This window comes from Mandrillus leucophaeus, unplaced genomic scaffold (genome assembly GCF_000951045.1).
Source record: "Mandrillus leucophaeus isolate KB7577 unplaced genomic scaffold, Mleu.le_1.0 Scaffold493, whole genome shotgun sequence".
Classification (NCBI taxonomy): Eukaryota; Metazoa; Chordata; class Mammalia; order Primates; family Cercopithecidae; genus Mandrillus; species Mandrillus leucophaeus.
In genome coordinates this window covers 1669888-1690610 of record NW_012105287.1, presented here as the reverse complement: position 1 = coordinate 1690610, position 20723 = coordinate 1669888, and the positions used below count along the sequence as shown (strand labels likewise).

At 41.7% G+C, this 20723-nt stretch overlaps 1 protein-coding gene and 1 pseudogene across 2 annotated transcripts in view; one reads left to right on the top strand and one right to left on the bottom strand.

Moving 5' to 3' along the window:
- KIAA0319L (KIAA0319-like ortholog) overlaps positions 1-20723 on the top strand; it is a 172179-nt gene that overhangs the window by 20501 nt on the left and 130955 nt on the right. The window lies entirely within an intron of this gene.
- On the bottom strand, positions 16590-18381 carry LOC105550655 (annotated as a pseudogene). The gene has a single exon (XR_001007756.1). The product of XR_001007756.1 is annotated as an actin, cytoplasmic 1-like (transcript).

Sequence of the window (20723 nt, the reverse complement as noted above, 5' to 3'; positions counted from 1 at the left end):
TGACCTTCTCTTTGAAAGCAACAAAACAAGCCAGAAAAAGAAAAGAAAAGAAAAGAAAAAACCTTCCCCAAAAAAACAAAATAGTGCTCTGATTCAGGGTTCTTTGTGTGGGTTTCCAAGGGAGGTTGGTATGATTGTGCTGAATGCAAAAAATTTATTAGCCGGTAATAACTGCAATGAGAGATGGCAATCAACTGCAGGTTCTCAACAATACCATCTACAAGTGGGCTAGGGAATTGCTAGATTCACAACATCATATCTAGGTGCTTTTCTTTTTAGAAAAACAATTCTTTCTTTTTAGAACCACTTTTATGTATAGGCCAAACTTTATCTGTTATAATTTAATACCTGTGCTTTTTGAAGTACAAAGACAGTATTACATAGAGAGGTGTGGGCTCCTTCAAGCTGTGGCTTGGAGGCGTGCTCTCCTTGCTGACAGCATTCTCCAGAGTCTTTTAGTCATAAGGTGGTGGGAGAAAAAGTGAAGCAGGAGATTCTGAGTACATCATATGCAGCAGTGTAACCCCCTAGTTACAGTTTTTTTTTTTTTTAAGTGCATAGCTTCATCATTTGCCTTCAATCTGCCTTTAAATATTATAAAGCCCTTGATGACTGGATTGTTTCTGAACAGGTGACTTTATGGTAGGAGAGCTATTTTCAGCTACACCAGTGATTTGATTAATACTTGGCTGTGAAAAATGCCTTTGGGCTAAACCTTGGCAGATGGGTCTTTTGAAATGGACTAGCACCTGTATCCAATTAATGCAAACTTTTGATTTATTAAATTGTTTTAGGTAGAAGTTAAAGGTATTAGAATTGTGATAGAGTGGTTTCCCTGTTTTCACCTCCGTGACCAGAACTTTGAGGTATCTTTTTCTGTTTTTCCCTTTTCATCATTACTCAGGACAAGGGAAGGTGAATGGATCTAGATGTCATCAATGATGCATGACTCTTTGCCTAGGTGAACTGGGAAGCTATTCTCCACTGTTGCTTTGTTCAGAAATTTTCATGGTGAAGGCTTGTGTCACCTTGGAGTGAAGTTGAATGGTCTGAAATAGATAGCTCAGGGGGCTAAAATTTGGTTGGTCCTTTCATGAAGAAAGATTTCTTTGGGATTTGAAAGGATTTTCTAGTTTAGAGTTTAGACAGGAAAGGCTGTTTCCCAGCTGGTTATGTTGTTCAGTTATCTCTTTTTTATCCACTTTGCTTTTCTTCAGTTTCTTTCTTTGCACATCTCTCGTATTTCCTATTCAGTGCACTCCCCAATTTAATTGGAAAAGCTCATTCTAATTTCTTAGTGAACCAGGAACTTTACTTTTCTCTCTTGCCTCTTCCTTCTTTCAGCCAAGGAAATTAATTAACATCAAGAATCTGATTCAAATGACTTTAACTCAAGATATTCCATATTGGAGCTGACATCTTTTCCTTGATTTTGTTCATATTGGGTGAACTTTTAAATTTAACAAAAAAACTCCTTGAATGTCTACTATGTGCTAAGCATCTTTCTGGGCCTACACATACAATATATAACCCCAGCACTTAAAAGAGGGCGGAGTGTGTGAGGTAGACAAACAAATATGATCTGGTGAGAGAAACGCTATGATAGAGGTATGTGTGGGATGCACAGAAGAGAGGCATCTTGGGGTGAAGGTTTCATGGGAGAAGCCTTCCTGGAAAAAGTGGTGGCTGAACTAAAATGAAGTATAATAACAACAACAAAAATAATGGCAACTAATACATACTGAGCTTTTTAATACTATATGCCAGGCTGGTGTTAAATACTTTGCATATATTTTCTCCTTTATATGTTTAATAACTCTGTAGGGTAGGTACTGTTAAAATTATTCCTGTTTTACACGTGAACAAAACAAGGAATTTGACCCGAGATGACACAGTTAGGAAGTGACTGGGTTGAGATTCAAATGCAGGAATCTCAGCTTTAGGAACTAAAGCTTTAACCGCAGATTTTTGGGGTGGGGGCCAAAATATAGATGAGAGCAATTGTGGAATAGAGCTGTTGATCTTGATAGGGGATTTTCTTTGAAAACAAATTTCAACTGAATTTTATGAGGGCCATGTATGAACATGACCTTGGGGAATGAATTTATTTTCTCACCTAGACTAAATGAGGGTGGTTTTCATATTTTCTTTAGCCTGTGAAGTATAGGTATTCTGTTTTAAGTAGGTAGAGCAAAAGGACTTTCCCCTACTCTTTTGCTTATGAATATTGCCCTCTTCTAGGAAGATGTTCTGGTACTGGGTACTGTTATTCTTTTTTTATTTTTTATTTTTTTTTTTGAGACAGAGTCTTGTTGTGTCATCCAGGCTAGAGTGCAGTGGTGCAATCTTGGCTCACTGTAACCTCCGTCTCCTGGGTTCAAGCGATTCTCCTGTCTCAGCCTCCTGAGTAGCTGAGATTACAGGCGTGCACCACCACGCCCAGCTGATTTTTTGACCGCCATGTTGGTCAGGCTGATCTCGAACTCCTGACCTTATGATTGTTATTCTTTTTTATTTTTATTTTTTTGAGACGGAGTCTCACTATGTCACCTGGGCTGGAGTGTGGTGGCCCAATCTTGGCTCGCTGCAAGTTCTGCTTTGCAGGTTTACGCCATTCTCCTGCCTCAGCCTCCTGAGTAGCTGGGACTACAGGCACCTGCCACCATGCCTGGCTAATTTTTTGTATTTTTAGTAGAGACGGGGTTTCACCGCATTAGCCAGAATGGTCTCGATCTCCTGACCTCGTGATCTGCACGCCTCGGCCTCCCAAAGTGCTGGGATTACAGGCATGAGCCACCGTGCCCAGCCGTTGATTGTTACTCTTTTCCACAGTTTGTCACAATCCAGTATCTTTGAGACTTTTTAGTGACAGTCTTATAGGAAAAGACTTGCTGTTTTAAGCATTCTTAACCAGCAAGGTGCTGCAAGATTCAGGTTTTGTGATTGAGTCCTTGGAAGCTTGTTTTCCATCCAGCAGATGATCAAGAGTTAATGTGAATAGTAGCTGATATGTATCTGTTGGGCAGCTAGTTCCATGAGGAGTTTGTCTTTGTTCAGAATGATCTTTAGGAAAAATGGAAACACCACAGTGAAGGGAAAGAAGTCAGAATACGTACACAAAGCCTATTAATTCTTGTGTAACAGTTAGTGTAGTTTCAGCAAATCATCTACACCATACATTTAAAAAACTGTACTCTTAACAAAGCTAGGCACATAGCAAAGGCAGTGAATAGTAATTATTTTCAAAGGACTGCTTTGTGTGGCAGCTGCCACCTTTCAATCCAACCTGTGTGTAGTTGAGGAAAAAAATGTTACCCCTTTTGAAAAGGAGGAGAGAGGGCAATGGTTATTACCCTGGCTTTTTTCAAACTTCATAATACCTGATTGTGTCCTTCAAAGGATTTAGTTACCTCCTCTGCCTTGTTTCTGAATGTGCTAACCCCTGCAGGTAGAACTGATGTGGAGAGTAAGGTGGAACCATTTTTTTTTATTTGTTTATTAGTGGGTATGCAGGTGACAGACATGCTGACAGTCAAAAGGAAGGTGGAAGGTGCTCCCTGAGGAGGTTTGTTTTTGAGTGGTTCCTGTGAATTGTTTTTGGGATTGATAATGTGCCTGCTTATCTCATTTTCGTGTGGCAGCCATCTTGGCTGAGACCCATTGCTTCTGAGAGAATGCATACTTTTGATGATAGCTGTAGGAAGACAGATGGTGTAGAGTCATAGTTCAATTACTGAGTAAAGAAACACATTTAAGGCTGTGCCTTTCTCCTTGATAATAGTTCATTTATAGGTGTAATTATCAAGGGAAAGCTTTGAGTGAAGTCTTGACCATATTAGAAAATTGCAAGATTTCAAGAAAATAATTTTAGCTTCAATGACTGTAAATATTAATTGCAAATTTTGTCTGCAAAATACTCTAACCATGTATTTTTTTCTGCAGTGAAAACCCCACCCAAGAGAAGAATTTATCAACTGCTTTTTTTTTCTTTTTTGAAATAATACTGGTAACTCATTCTCTCTACTCTTATTTCCACCATCACAGCCTTTCCTTTGGGATAGTTTGATGAATTTGGTTAGAATGTACATTTCTGGACACTTTAACAGTAAGACTCCTGAAACAGGGTATGTTCTGTCTCTGGTCCCTACTTGATTGCTAACCAGGGCAGTTTCCAAGTTTGCTTGAGAAGCCAAGCTTGTTACCTGAGATTTAAGAATGCCAGAGGCAACAGCACTTTCTTTAAATACTTCCAGAGTTGTTCACAGCTTTCTAAAAGTATTTAATGAATTTCTTTCTGGCAATAATTCATATATCCTGTAGACTTTTCCACTCTGCTACTTGGAATTATGAAACCTGGTCTAGATTTTGTGCCAGATATATTAGAATTCTGTCTTTTGAGAGGTGGTGATGTAAGTAAGCATTGCTAGTTCCAGAGCCTCCTGTTTTGGGGATCCTCCAGGTAATACATATGGGAGCCCTGCTTTCTCTGCTTTGCTATGATTTTAGAAAGAGGGGGATTGGCTTTGCTCCACTGTTCTCACCCTGGGTAAGCTTTCTACATGCTCCTACCAACAGTGCGTTCCAGACTTTCCCAAAGGATTTTCAGTCTAAGGTTCTACCAACTGTAAGCCATTTTTTGTAAGGATTTAATATTGCTTTTGCCTGGGCCCTGGGAGCAGAGCCAGGGTATGGCAGCGTGGGCAGGGAGAGGAACTGATCTAAAATTGGAGTATATTTTCATCTTACCTTTTATCCCAGTTACTTCTAGAATCCAATATTGACTCTACTAATGCCTTTCTGCTTCCTCCCTTCATGAACTCTTTGTCCCAAGAGTATCAACAATGAAAATTTAATCTTAGGTTAAATTATTCTTCAAAGGTTAACTATCTGGTAAATGATGGACCTAGAACTGAAACTAGAATCGTTTAAGACGTTAACTGTCTTTTAACCACCTAAGACAAAGAAGTATGATTGAGGGAATAGATGAAAAAGAACTGTTGTTTTCTTTTCATATATTTATTGTTGAACACATGATGTAACAACATTAAATAACATTTAATTTTTAAAAACTCAGTCAAAATCCCACGAATTAAACATGTGAACTGAGAGATCAGAGTACCTCTTCCTTTTTTTTTTTGAGACAGGGTCTCACTCTGTCACCCAGGCTGGAGTGTAGTGGCACAGTCTTGATCACTGCAACCTCTGCCTCCTGTGTTCAATGATTCTCCTGCCTCAGCTACTGCTACTCGGTGCCTACCACCACGCCCAGCTAATTTTTGTATTTTTAGTAGAGATGGGGTTTCACCATGTTGGTCAGGCTAGTCTCGAACTCCTGACCTCAAGTGATCCACCTGCCTCGGCCTCCCAAAGTGCTGGGATTACAGGTCTGAGCCACTGCGCCAGGCCTACCTCTTCCTCTTTTTTTTTTTTTTTTTTTTTTTTTGAGAGGGAGTCTCGCTCTGTCACCCAGGCTGGAGTGCGGTAACGCGATCTCGGCTCACTGCAAGCTCTGCCTCCTGGGTTCACGCCATTCTCCTGCCTCAGCCTCCCGAGTAGCTGGGACTACAGGCGCCCGCCACCTCGCCAGGCTAGTTTTTTTTGTATTTTTTAGCAGAGACGGGGTTTCACCGTGTTAGCCAGGATGGTCTCGATTTCCTGACCTCGTGATCCGCCCGTCTCGGCCTCCCAAGGTGCTGGGATTACAGGCTTGAGCCACCGTGCCCGGCCCTACCTCTTCCTCTTATTGGAAACCATTGAGATTAGTTTTATTAGCAACACTATAGCCGGCTAACCTCCCCTAGGCCTCACATTTCTTTTATAGGAGCTAGCTTTTCCTAGGCCTCACATTTTTTACTTGTAGTCATTGTCAAGGATATAAGGGCCTGAGTCTTTCAAGATGACCGACTAGAGGTGTAGAATTCAGTAGAGAAGTGACAGAAAACACATGAGACATTGAGGGAGAGGGAAGCGAGGTGGACAACCCAGCCAAGATTGACTGGGAGCCAGAGGGGCTTCCCAGTGTGGAGAAAGAATCAGTGAGCAATCCCCAGCAGTCCACATTCTCACCATCTTCTGTAATCCTAGCCACGGAAGAGTGCTTTGACCGTTGTGGGCCCTGATACTGTCAGAGGGAGCTCCCTGGAGCCTGTGTGATGTCATTGCTCCAGAGAGGGAACTCACACTGAGTCCCATGCATCCCCCAGGTCCCTAGTGGGACACAGCACCATTTTGAGAGTCCAGCCCTCACCAAAGTGTATCCTGCTCTGGGGCCCAACAGCCCCTGCCTCTCTACATCCCTGGAGCCCCCCTGACATTCCCTCGCATCTGCCTAGAGGTCTCTAGCAGCAAGAAACTGGTTGGGTCCAGAGGAACCGCAGGGTCCACACAGTGTCCTGCATACCAGGGAAAGGGCAGTGCAGTGTATCAGGGAGGCTGCTCCCAGGACAAAGGGTGCCAAAGTGCAAGCTCCGCAGAGTATGAAACATGCCTGCCTGGGGCCACCGCCACTAACAGCAGCCCCATCCCCTTCAGCAACAGGCTGCCATATACTTTCTTGTGCCATGAGGACATGATCTCCTTGCCAGCTGCTACAGTCACTGCTGCTGCCGGAAGCTGAAGCTTATGTTCCCCAGAGCCTGAAACCTACCTGCCTGGGGTGACTATTACAGATAGCAGCCCTGCCTCCCCCTTGTCTCCCACAAGTAGGGCTGCTGCACACTTTCACGTACCCTGAGGACAGCCTTTCCCTGCCCACTGCTGCTGCTGTTGCCATGCCAATCAAGTATGCTGCCCACTGACAACTGTAGCCTAAGCCACTGAGGAAATCACAGATGTCACTGATGGTGTTCGTGGCTGAAGAAATCATATGGAGACTACACTGCTGCAAACATCCAGAATCAAAGCCAAAGTGCCCTATCCAACCAACACTGTAGATACATCTGTAAGAAAAAATCTTCCCCTGTGAAAGCCAATTCAAAAAATTAGAAGTGACTGTTACACTTGATACACAGTTATCAACAAAAGGACTCAAGGAAAATGAAAAGGCAAGGAAATATGGTATCTCCAAAAGAACACAATAATTCTTCAATAACAAACTCCAGTGAAAAATTTATGAACTGTCTGAAAATTCAAAATAATGATATTAAAGAGGCTCAGTGATATGCATGGGAACACAGATACACAAAACAAAGAAATCAGAAAAACAGTTTAGGATATGAACGAGAAATTCACCAAAGAGATAGCATAAAAAAGAACCAAACAAAAATCCTAGAACTGAAGAACTAAGTGAATGAAATAAAAAATACAATTGAGATTTTTAGCAATAAACTAGATGATAAAGCAGAAGAAAGAATTTCAGAACTTGGGCTGGGTGCAGTGGTTCATGGCTGTAATTCCAGCATTTTGGGAGGCTGAAGCAAGCAGATCGCTTGAGTCCAGGAGTTGGATGGGCAATATAGTGAAGCCCTGACTTAAAAAAAAAAAAAAAACCTGGGCATGGTGGTGGTGCATGCCTGTAGTCCCAGCTATTCAGGAGGCTGAGGTGGGAGGATTGCTTGAACCTGTGAGACTGAGGTTGCAGTGAGCTGTGATCGTGCCACTGCACTCCAGCCTGAGTGACAATGAGACCCTGTCTCAAAAAAAAAAATAATTTCAGAACTTGAAGATAGGTCTTTTAAAATAACCCAGTTAGATAAAATAAAAAGAAAAAGAAAAAAGAAAGCTGTTGTGACATATGGGATACCATAAAGTGACCAAAAATCTGAATCTTGGATATATATCCCAGAAGGTGAAGAGAAGTTTAATGGCATAGAAAACTGATTAAACAAAATAGCTTTAAACTTCCTAAATTTAAGAAGAGATTTAGACATCCAGATACAGGAAGCTCAGAGATTCCCAAATAAATACAACCCACAAAGATCTCCTTGGCACATAATAGTCAAACTGTCAAAAGTGAAGACAAAAAGAATTCTAAACACAGCAAGAGAAAAGCATCTACTCACATATAAAGGAATCCTGATCAGACTAACAGCAGATTTCCCAGCAGAAACCTGGCAAGCCAGGAGGGAATGAGATGATATATTCAAAGTGCTGAAGGAAAAAAACAAACCTGCCAGTTAAGGATACTATACCTAGTCAAGTTATCCTTCATAAATGAAGGAGAAATGAAGACTTTCCCAGACAGGGAAAAACAGATAATTAGTCACCACTAAACCAGTCCTACAAGAAAAGATTAAGGGAGTCTTACATTTGAAAGTGAAAGAATAATATCTACCATCGTGAAAACTCGTGAAAGTATACAACTAACTAGTAGAGCAAGCACACAGATGAGAAAGAGAAAGGACTCACTCATTTTATCTTCAAACAATAACAATAAGAAAGGAACAAAAGATATGAAAATAACCAGAAGGCGATTAACAAAATGACAGTAGTAAGTTCTCACATATCAATAATCTTGAATGTAAACAGATTAAAATTTCCACTTAAAGGATATGGACTGGGCCAGTCATGTGGGTGCATTCTTTTAGTCCCAGTACTTTGGGAGGCCAAGGTGGGAAGAATTTCTTGAGCCTGGGAGTTTGAGACCAGCCTGGGCAACATAGTGAGACCTCATCTCTACCAAATAACAGCAATAATAACGACGACAACAACAACTGTCAGAATAGATAAGAAAACTTGACCCAATTATATGCTGTGTACAAGAAACTCATTTACTTGTAAAGATAACTATAGACTGAAAGTAAAGGGATGGAAAAAAAATACTCCATGCAAATGGAAACCAAAGGTGAGCTGGAATAGCTTTACTTGTATCAGGTAAAACATACGTTAAGTCAAAACCAGTAAAAAGGAGGTCATTATATAATGATAAAGGGATCCATTCAGCAATAGGGTATAACAATTCTAAATGTATATACAGCCAACACCAGAGCACTCAAACGTATAAAGCAAATATTACAACTAAAGAGAGAGGTAGACTAAGACAATAATAGTTGGGAACTTCAACACCCCCTTCTCAGCAATAGACAGATTATCTTAACAGAAAAATCAACAAAAAACATTGGATTTAAACTCTGCTTTAGACCAAATGGATCTCACATTTACAGAACATTTCATCTAACAACTGCAAAATACACATTCCCATCAACACATGGAACATTCTGCAGGATAGACCGTATGTTAGACCACAAAACCTCAACAAATTTTAAAAAATCAAAATCATATTAAGTATCTTCTCAGACCACAATTGAGTAAAACAAATCCATAACAAGAGAAACTTTAGAAACTATAGAAATACATGGAAATTAAACAACATGCACCTGAGTGACCATTGGATCAGTGAAAAAATTAAGAAGAAATAAATTTCTTGAAACATTTTGGGAGGCTGAGTCAGGAGGATCACTGGAGACCAGGAGTTCAAGACGAGTCTGGACAACATAGTGAGACCCTGTCTCTACAAAATAATTAGCCAGGTGTGGTGGTGCATGCCTGTAGTCCTAGCTACTCAGGAGGCTGAGACAAGAGAATCACTTGAGCCCAGGTGTTTGAAGTAGCAGTGAGCCATCATTGTGCCACTTTGCTCCACCTGGGTGACAGAGTTAGACCCTGTCTCTAAAAAGAAAAAAAGAAAAAAAATTTCTTAAATGTAAATGGAAAGAAACATACCAAAACCTATGGGTTACAGCAAAAGCAGTGCTAAGAGGGAAGTTTACAGCAATAAACACCTACATCAAAAAAGTAGAAAGATTTGAAATAACCTAATGATGGACCTTAAGGAACTAGAAAAGCAAGGACAAACCAAACCCAAAATTAGTAGAAGGAAAGAAATAATAAAGATCCGAGCAGAAATAACAAAATAGAGACTAAAAAAATAAAAAAAATAAATGAAATGAAAAGTTGGTTTAATGAGAAGATAAACAAAGTTGATAAGCAAAGTCAATAAACCACTAGCTAGACTAACCAAGAAAAAAAGAAGAGTCAAAATCAGGAATGAAAAGGAGACCTTACAACTGATATCACAGAAATGCAAAAGATATCAGAGACTACTATGAACATGAACTATACATGAACAAACAGGAAAACCTAGAGGAAACTGATGAATCCCTGGATACATAAAACCTACCAAGATTGAATAAGGAAGAAATGGAAGACCTGAAGAGACCAATAACAAGTCACAAGATTGAATCAATAATAAAAAATCTCTCAACCAAAAAAGCCTAGGACCTGATGGCTTTGCTGTCAAATTCTACCAAACTAATAAGCAAGAACTAATACCAGTTCTTCTCAAACTAGTCCAAGAAATAGAAGAGGCAGAAACTGTCTCTAATTCATAGAATTCTTCATAATTCTCTGAAGCCAGCATTACCCTGATACCAAAACTAGGCAGAAACACACACAAAAAAACTGCAGGCCAGTATCCCCAATAAACATAGATGCAGGTATCTTCAACATAATATTAGCAAAACAAATTCAACAGCACATCAAGAAAATACATCATGATCAAGTGGGATTTATCCCAGGGATGCAAAGATGGTTCAACAAATGCAAATCAATAAAATTATACATCACGTCAACATGATGGAGGACAAAAACCATATGATTATCTCAGTAGAGAAAAAGCAACTGATAAAATTCAACAACCTTTGTTTCCAGAAGTGCTTTTGAAAACATAAAATTCAGTATCCCTTCATGATAAAAATGCCCAACAAATTAGGCATAGAAGGAACAGCCTCAATCTCCTGGGCTTAAGCAGTTCTTCCACCTCAGCCTCCTGAGTAGCTGGGACTATAGGTGCATGCTGCCACACCTGAATAATTTTTTAAATTTTTTGCAGAGACAGGATCTTGCTATATTGATTGCCCAGGCTGGTCTTTAACTCCTGGCCTCATGTGACCCTCCTGCAGTCTTTCTACCTTGACCTCCCAAAGTGTTGAGATTATAGGCATGATCCACTGTACCCAGCCTCTAAAATTTTTGTGGAACCACAAAGACCCCTAATAATCAAAGCAATTTGAACAAAAAGAATAAAGCTGGAGGCATCATACTACCTGACTTCAAAATATATTATAGGCTGGACACAGTGGCTTATGCCTGAGCAACTTAGTGAGACTTCATCTCTACAAAAAATTTAAAAAATTAGACAGGGATGATGGTATGCATCTGTGGTCCCAGCTATTTGGGAGGCTGAGGCAGGAGGATTGTTTAAGCCCAGGAGGTTGAGGCTGCAGTGAGCTAAGATTGGACCACTACACTCCAGCCTGGGCAACAAAGTGAGATCCTGTCTCTAAAAACCCACAAACGTATATATACACACATACACATATGTACATATATACATATATGTGAGTTTTTAATATATACATGTATATGTATATAAAATTCTAGTAACCAAAACAACAGACAGCATGGTATTGGTATAAAAACAGACAGACACATAGAGTAATGGAACAGAACAGAGAACTCAGAAATAAACCCACGTATTAACAGCCAATTGATTTTTGACAGAGGTGCCAAGGACACACATTGGGGAAAGGATATCTTGTTCAACAAATGGTCCTGGGAAAACTGGATATTTATACACAGAAGAATGAAACTAGAGTCCCTGTCTGTCATCATATACAAAAATCAACTCAAAATGGATTAAAGACTTAAATGCGAGACCTAGAACTATAAAACTACTGGGAAGAAACATAGGGGAAACACTCTAGCATATTAGTCTAGGCAAAGATTTTATGGCTAAGACCCTACAGGCACAGGCTACAAAACCAAAAATAGACAAATGGGATTATATTAAGCTAAAAAGCTTCTGCACAGCAAATGAAACAACAAAGTGAAGAGAGAACCCGTTGAATGGGAGAAAATATTTGCAAAATATCTGTCTTGTGACAAGGGACTAGTATCCATAATACACAATGAATTCAAACAACTCAATAGCAAAAAAACCTACACAGCCCCATTAAAAAGTGGGCAAAGGCCGGGCGCGGTGGCTCACGCCTGTAATCCCAGCACTTTGGGAGGCCGAGGTGGGTGGATCACAAGGTCAGGAGATCGAGACCACGGTGAAACCCTGTCTCTACTAAAAATACAAAAAATGAGCCAGGCGCGGTGGTGGGCGCCTGTAGTCCCAGCTACTCGGGAGGCTGAGGCAGGAGAATGGCGTGAACCCGGGAGGCGGAGCTTGCAGTGAGCCGAGATCGCGCCACTGCACTCCAGCTTGGGCGAGAGAGTGAGACTCCGTCTCAAAAAAAAAAAAAAAAAAAAAAAAAGTGGGCAAAGGATCTACATATCCAGACATAAAAATGACTAACAGATATGTGAAAAAATGTTCAACATCACTAATTATTAGCGAAAGGCAAATCAAAACCACAATGAGATATCATCTTACCCCAGTTAAAATGGCTGTTATCAAAAAGGCGAAAAACAACAGATGCTGGCGAGTATGTGGAAAAAAGAGAACTCTCATGTGCTATTGGAGGGAATATTAAGTAGTACAGCCATTATATAAAACAGAATGGAGATTTCTTAAGAAACTAAAGATAGAACTACTATATGATCCAGCAATCCCACTACTGAGTATTATTTATCTAAAGGAAAGAAAATTGGTATATTAAAGGGATACATGCACTCCCATGTTTATTGCAGGACTGTTCAAAATAGCAAAGATATGGAATTAACCTAAGTGTCTATCAACAGATGAATGGATAAATAAAATGTCACATATTTATGCAGTGGAACATACTATTTGGCCTTAGAATGAAATCGTGTATTTTACAGCAACACGGATAGAACTAGAGGTCATTATTTTTTATTTATTTATTTCTTTATTTTTGAGATGGAGTCTCACTCTGTCACCCAGGCTGGAGTGCAGTGGCCAGATCTCAGCTCACTGCAAGCTCCGCCCCCCGGTTCACGCCATTCTCCTGCGTCAACCCCCCGCGTAACTGGGACTACAGGCGCCCGCCACCTCGCCTGGCTAGTTTTTTTTTTGTATCTTTTAGTAGAGACGGGGTTTCACCGTGTTAGCCAGGATGGTCTCGATCTCCTGACCTCGTGATCCACCCGTCTCGGCCTCCCAAAGTGCTGGGATTACAGGCTTGAGCCACCGCGCCTGGCCACAAGATCATTATTTTAAGTGAAATAAGCCAGACAGAGACAAATATTGCATATACTTAATCAAATGGGGGAGCTAAAAAAGTTGATCTCATGAAGATAGGAAGTAGAATGATAATTACCCGAAGCTGGGAAGGATGTGGTTGTAGGACAAGTGAGGGGATGAGGAGAGGTTGATTAATGAGTATATACACACAGCTAGATAGAAGGAACAAATTCTAATGTTCCATTGTAGAGTAAGGTGACTATATTTAACAACAATGTGTTGTATATTTAAAAATAACTAGAAGTGAGGCCTTGAAATGTTCTTCACACATAGAAATGATAAATGCCTGTGGTGATGGATATCCTAAATACCTTGACTTGGTCACTATACATTCTATGCATGTAACAAATACAGGTATCCCATAAATATGTACAAACTTTATCAATAAAACATTTTTTAAAAAGATGTGCTTCTGATCATCTTTCTTTTCCTAGGCTCTACTCCCTTAAGATAAGGCAAAGGATCCAGTTTGTCAGATAAATTGCAGAAGTCAGAGATCTCACCCAGTACTAAGTTCTAGTGATTATTTAGGAATAAAGCAGTCAAGAGGTACAGTCAAGTAGGGAGAATTGGGGACATTTTGTATGACTCCCCAAGTTCTTTCTTCCCTTATTGAACATGTTCACTTGGGCCTATAGTAATGGATGAGGTCTCTAACAGAGGCTTCCAGGGTCGCCTGACAAAACTTGGACAGTGTTTGGGTTATGAGACATTTCTTTTTTATACCGTGATACTTGTATAGCTTATGCGACATTCTTGAGGGAACCATGGACACAAAGAAGGCATTTTCAGTACAAACCAGTCTTACAACTTTCTCCCTTGCTTTTATCTCCTATTTCAAAGGTCTAGATTTTACCAGAGCTGCTAGCAACAACCAGGGAATATAATTTTTTGTTATTTTTTCTTTGACCTAGTAATCCCTGTTAGTCCCCGTGACTATTTCCCTGAGTCTAAATATGTTTCCACCAAGTTCAATTGGTAAGACTTGCCCCATGATTTGCCTCAGAGCTTTTTGCCATTTTATACCAAGGACGAATAGGTAGTCATCCTGTCATTAGTTCCTCTTAGTTTTCCATCCTCTTCTTTTTCTTGCTATAAAGTGCCTTAACCATTATGATTTGTCAGTCTCATTTGACATTCTTGTGTAACTTGATGCTTTTTGACTCACTTGCACTTAACTCTCCTTCCCCTCCCAACTTTTAAAATGTGACTAGAATCCATTGAGTTAATAAACCCCATCTATACTTAGACTTGTTAGTTAAGAGATTAGATAGAATATTTTGAGACTGGCTTTCTCTTAGAAAAAGACACTGGTTTTCCTCTGGCCTGTAGGCCATGGCCATTCATTCTCTCATATTCCGTGTATCTCTGAGTTGGGAGGTAGGGTTAATGTCTTTAACACTCTTCACTGTCACTTCTTGAATATTCCTCCTCCACTTTCATGCAAAAACTTCTGCTCTTTGAGGTTTATACCGCTTTCTACCCATAATCATTACTCATCTACCAACCCTCATTTACCACCCTCATTTATTGCAGCATATGGGCCTCATCTCCTTTCAGAGTCCCATCATCAACCTGGATGTCTTCAGTATGACCCACCTGATACCTGGCTACCTGGTTTCCTGACATTTTTGTTCATTCATTCTTTCAAAACCTCATTCATGTACACATATGCATCTATTTATGCATTTGTTGAAAAAGATTTTTTGGGCACCTACAATGTAATATTCCAAACTCTATGCTAGAATTAGAGATGCAAGGGTAAAAGAATAAGAGAAGACAGAAAACCAAACGTGGTCCTGGAAGTTACAGTGTAGTGAGGGACAAAGACATGGAGCCAATGGTTGTTGAGCTGAAACCTCATGTGAGGAGTTAACTGGATGGAGAAAGGAGTCAAGAGAGTTCTAGGTAGAGGAGGCAGCATGTCAAAGGCACAGTAAGGGGAGGGAGAATGGTCCATTTCAGGGATTGAAGAAGGCTGGATTGGAACATAGGGAAGGAGGGAATGTGTGATACAAGCTGGAGCCAGAAAGGTAGGTAGGGTCCAAACCATACAAGATCTTTTTTTTTTTTTTTTGAGATGGAGTTTCACTGTGTTGCCAGGCTGGAGTGCAGTGGTGCGATCTCAGCTCACTGCAGCCTCCGCCTCCCGGGTTCAAGCGATTCTCCTGCCTCAGCCTCCCAAGTAGCTGGGACTATAGGTGTGTGCCACCAAACCCAGCTAATTTTTGTATTTTTAGTAGAGATGGAGTTTCACCATGTTGGCCAGGATGGTCTCGATCTCTTGATCTCTTGATCCACCCACCTTGGCCTCCCAAAGTGCTGGGATTACAGGCATGAGTCACCGTGCCTGGCCCATACAAGATCTTTTTAAGTTATGTTAAAGATTTTGGTTTTCATTCTAAGAGGCCTGAGAAGCCATTGAAAATTTTGTTTAAATTTTTAAAACTTACTTTTCAAAAGAAAATAATACAGGTACATTATACAGATTCAAAAGATATAAAAGGATAGGCTGGGCACAGTGGCTCATGCCTGTAATCCCAGCACTTTGAGAGGCCAAGGAAGGCGGATCACAAGGTCAGGAGTTCGAGACCAGCCTGACCAACATGGTGAAACCCTGTCTCTACTAAAAATACAGAAATTAGCCAGGCGTGGTGGTGTGCACCTGTAATCCCAGCTACTTAAGAGGCTGAGGCAGGAGAATCGCTTGAATCTGGGAGGTGGACATTGCAGTGAGCCGAGATAGTGCCACTGCCCTCCAGCCTGGGTGATAGTGAGACTCTGTCTCAAAAATAAATAAATAAACAAATAAACACGTAAATGGATAAAGAACAAATAAGTCTCCTACTTTCATCTTCAGTCACCTAGCTTCCCCTCCTAAAATTTCATGAATATTCTTCTAAAAGTAGCCTATATATGCATACATATATATATATATATATATTCTCCCCCCCAACAAATTGTAGCATGCTATACATACTGCTCTGAACCTTTTTCCTCCCCACATAATGTACCCTGGATATCATTCTGTGTTAGAACTGTACAGAGTGGCCTTATTTATTTCAGCAGTTGCATGGATCTTCCTTCTTTCCTTCATTTATTTATTTATTTATTTTTAAATTTTTTTTTTTTTTTTAAGACAGAGTCTCTCTCTGTCACCCAGGCTGGAGTGCAGTGGCGTGATCTCAGCTCACTGCAAACTCCACCTCCCAGGTTCACGCCATTATCCTGCCTCAGCCTCCCAGGTAGCCGGGACTATAGGCACCCACCACCACGCCCGGCTAATTTTTTGTATATTTTAGTAGAGACGGGGTTTCACTGTGTTAGCCAGGATGGTCTCGATCTCCTGACCTCGTGATCCACCCATCTCCCAAAGTGCTGGGATTACAGGCATGAGCCACCATGCCCAGCCTATTTATTTAATTAATTAATTAATTAATTTTTTTTAAGGTGTGCACTTTTATTCAACTGGTCTCAAGTCAGCGTACAGGTAAGCCCTGGCTGCCTCCACCCACTCCCAGGGAGACCAAAAGCCTTCAGACATCTCAAGTTGGGGGACAAAAAAGAGGGGGCATGAAGGCTCATCATTCAAAATAAAACAAAATAAAAAAGTATTAAGACGAAGATTAAAAAAATTTTGCATTACATAATTTACAGGAAAGCAATGTTATCACCTCCCCTGTGTGGACTCGGGAGAGGACTGGGCCATTCTCCTTAGAGAGAAGTGGGGTGGCTTTTAGGAGGGCAGGGGACTTCCTGTAACAATGCATCTCATATGTGGAATGACTATTAAAAAAGAAAGAACAATGTACAATCAAAGTCCTCGGCCACGTTGTAGAACTTTGGGGGATGCTCGCTCCAACTGACTGCTGTCACCTTCACTGTTCCAGTTTTTAAATCCTGAGTCAAGCCAAAAAAACTCAAAACAAAACAAAACAAAAAAAACAAATAAAGCTATGCCAATCTCATCTCGTTTTCTGTGCAAGTTAGGTTTTGTCACGAAAGGGTGTAACGCAACTAAGTCACAGTCCGCTTAGAAGCATTTGCGGTGGACGATGGAGGGGCCAGACTCATCATACTCCTGCTTGGTGATCCACATCTGCCGGAAGGTGGACAGCGAGGCCAGGATGGAGCCACCCATCCACACAGAATACTTGCGCTCAGGAGGAGCAATGATCTTGATCTTCATCGTGCTGGGCGCCAGGGCAGTAATCTCCTTCTGCATCCTGTTGGCAATGCCAGGGCACATGGTGGTGCCACCAGACAGCACTGTGTTGGCGTACAGGTCTTTACCGATGTCCACACTTCATGATGGAGTTGAAGATAGTTTCGTGGATGCCACAGGATTCCATGCCCAGGACGGAAGGCTGGAAGAGAGCCTCAGGGCAGCGGAACCGCTCGTTGCCAATGGTGATGACCTGGCCATCGGGCAGCTCGTAGCTCTTCTCCAGGGAGGAGCTGGAAGCCACCATGGCCATCTCCTGCTTGAAGTCCAGGGCGACATAGCACAGCTTCTCCTTGATATCATGCATGATTTCCCGCTCGGCCATGGTGGTGAAGCTGTAGCTGCGCTCAGTGAGGATCTTCATGAGGTAGTCAGGTCCCTACCAGCCAGGTCCAGACGCAGGATGGTGTGGGGGAGGGCATACCCCTCATAGATGGGCACAGTGTGGGTGACCCCGTCACCAGAGTCCATCACGATGCCAGTGGTACGGCCAGAGGCGTACAGGGACAGCACAGCCTGGATAGCCACGTACATGGCTGGGGTGTTGAAGGTCTCAAACATGATCTGGGTCATCTTCTCGCGGTTGGCCTTGGGGTTTAGGCGGGCCTCGGTCAGCAGCATGGGGTGTTCCTCAGGAGCCACACGCAGCTCATTGTAGAAGGTGTGGTGCCAGATCTTCTCCATGTTGTCCCAGTTGGTGACGATGCTGTGCTCGATGGGGTACTTCAGGGTGAGGATGCCTCTCTTGCTCTGGGCCTCGTCGCCCAACATATGAATCCTTCTGACCCATGCCCACCATCATGCCTGGTGCCTGGGGTGCCCCACGATGGAGGGGAAGACGGCCCAGGGGGCATCGTCGCCCGCGAAGCTGGCCTTGCACATGCCGGAGCCGTTGTCCACAACGAGCATGGCGGTATCATCATCCATGGTGAGCTGGCGGCGGGTGTGGACGGGCGGTGGAGCGGCGAAGGCGAGGCTCTGTGTTCGTGGGGCGGACGCGGTCTCGGCGGTCTATTTATTTTTTATTTATTTTTTTGAGACAGAGTCTCACTCTTTCGCTCAGGCTGGAGTATAATCGTGCAATCTCGGCTCACTGCAACCTCTGTCTTCCGGGTTCAAGTGATTCTCTTGCCTCAGCCTCCTCCAGTTGCTGGGATTACAGGCGTGCACCACCATGCCCAGCTAACTTTTTGTATTTTTAGTAGAGACAGAGTTTCCCTATGTTGGCCAAGCTGGTCTTGAACTCCTGACCTCAAATGATCCACCCGCCTCAGCCTCCCAAAGTGCTGGGATTATAGGAGTGAGCCACTGCGCCCAGCCTTCTATAGTTTATTTAACCAGTTATCAACTGATGACTGTTTAAGCTGTTTCCAATTATTTTCTAACTCAAACATTATGCCGTGAATATTTTTGATATTGTGTTACATAGTGCTAGTTTATTTGTACAATAAAATTCCAAGTTTAGCTACCTTTATTTTATATAGGCTGAATTTCTTTTCTTCAGAGCATTTATATTAGTTTCCAATCCTATATATTTATTGTCTTTTAATCTCTGTCTCCCCCATCTAAGTTATAAACTCTACCAAAGTAATGCCCAGCATGCAGCAGGTGCTCAAAAATACTTGTTGAATGGATGAATGAATAAGAAGATAAGAATGATAGCTAGGAGGGAAGTAGGGTTGCTTCAATTTTGAAAAGAATGGAGTTCATTGAGGTTGCTCATGCTTGAGGCCGGAGAACCACTAGAGGGCAGGAGTTCAAGACCAGCCTAGGCAACATAGTGAGACCTCATCTCTACAAAAAAATAAAAACATAAAAAAATAACTGGGTGTAGTGGCACACATGTGTAGACCCAGATATTTGGGAGGCTAAAGTGGGAGGATTGAACCTAGGAGTTTGAGGCTGCATTGAGCTGTGATTCCACCATGACAGGATGAGACCCTGTCTTAAAGGAAAAAAAAGAGGCTGGGTACAGTGGCTCACGCCTATAATCCTAGCACTGTGGGAGGCTGAGGCGGGCGGATCATGAGTTCAGGAGTTTGAGACCAGCCTGGCCAATATGGTGAAACCCCATCTCTACTAAAAATATAAAAATTAGCCAGGTGTGGCGCACGCCTGTAGTCCCAGCTGCTTGGGAGGCTGAGGCAGAAGAATCGCTTGAACCTGGGTGGCAGAGGTTGCAGTGAGCCAAGATTGTGCCACTGCACTCCAGCCTGCGTGACAGAGTGAGACTCCGTCTCAAAAAAAAAAAAAAAAAAGAAGATTTGAGGGTGGCTACTGTGGGAAATGAAATAAATAATGAAGGTAGAAACTCGCAGAATAGCCAGGAAGCCCACTGCTGATAAGAATGGAGACCATTAGGGTGAGATCAGTCTGTGAGGTTGGATTATCTTTTTTCCCAGCTCTCAGAACAGATTAATCCATGATTGCCGTTTTCCCAGATAGCTAGGGCAAAGGAATGGAGAATATCAGTACTGGAGAGGTTGAAGTGATGGACTCTAGAATTGGCGCTGCATAAGGACAGATATGAAGATGAATCTGAAACATATCTTCTCTTTCTTTTCCTGAATAATCTCATCTATGCTCATAGTTTTAGTTTCCTATGGGAAGAAAGAGAGAGCAAAGTTCTTCTTTAAAAGAACTTTGAAAAGATATCTTTTCACTGGTCTGGTTTGAGCACATAGATCCTGGTCTGGAGCCTGATAAGAGATGAGTCTGGAGACAGAGGTCAGGCCATGCTACACAGAATTTTGAAGGCCACTGTGTGAGGTTCAGGAAGGTCTCCTAAGCACCATTTAATCAAGGTCTGCTCTGTTAAGTGGTTTTACTTTTATTTCTTGTAACAGGAAGATAAAGAATTAAGGTGTTTTAATTGTCACTGAAAGGCAGCAGGGAAGCAGCCTGGGCTGGAAATGTGGATCCACATTTGAGAGCAGTGGAAGTTTACATAGAATTAGAAGCCATCATATGGTTGAAGTTATATAGGGGGGGGGAAAAAAAAACTATAGTTCACTGTGCTGAATCACTTTTATTTTTTAAAAACAGATATAGCTTACAATCACTTTTAATTCTTAGCATGTTCTTTCTAAGCCTCTGGGCCTTTGTTTGAGTATTCTAGTTTCTACCTCCTACCTGTATTGATTTATTTTCCTCTCAAAATTTCACGTTCCCAAGGACACCAGATTTGCCTGGTTTATACCTGTCTATCTGTTAAATGGAGATAATTTTAGGGCATTCAGGTGGGCTATACCAAATATGCCACATAATTCATTTTAAGTAAGAAATAGCCCCATAACTCATCATCCTCTGACATTAGTCAAACTGTAAGGAGAATTTGAGCAAGCAAGT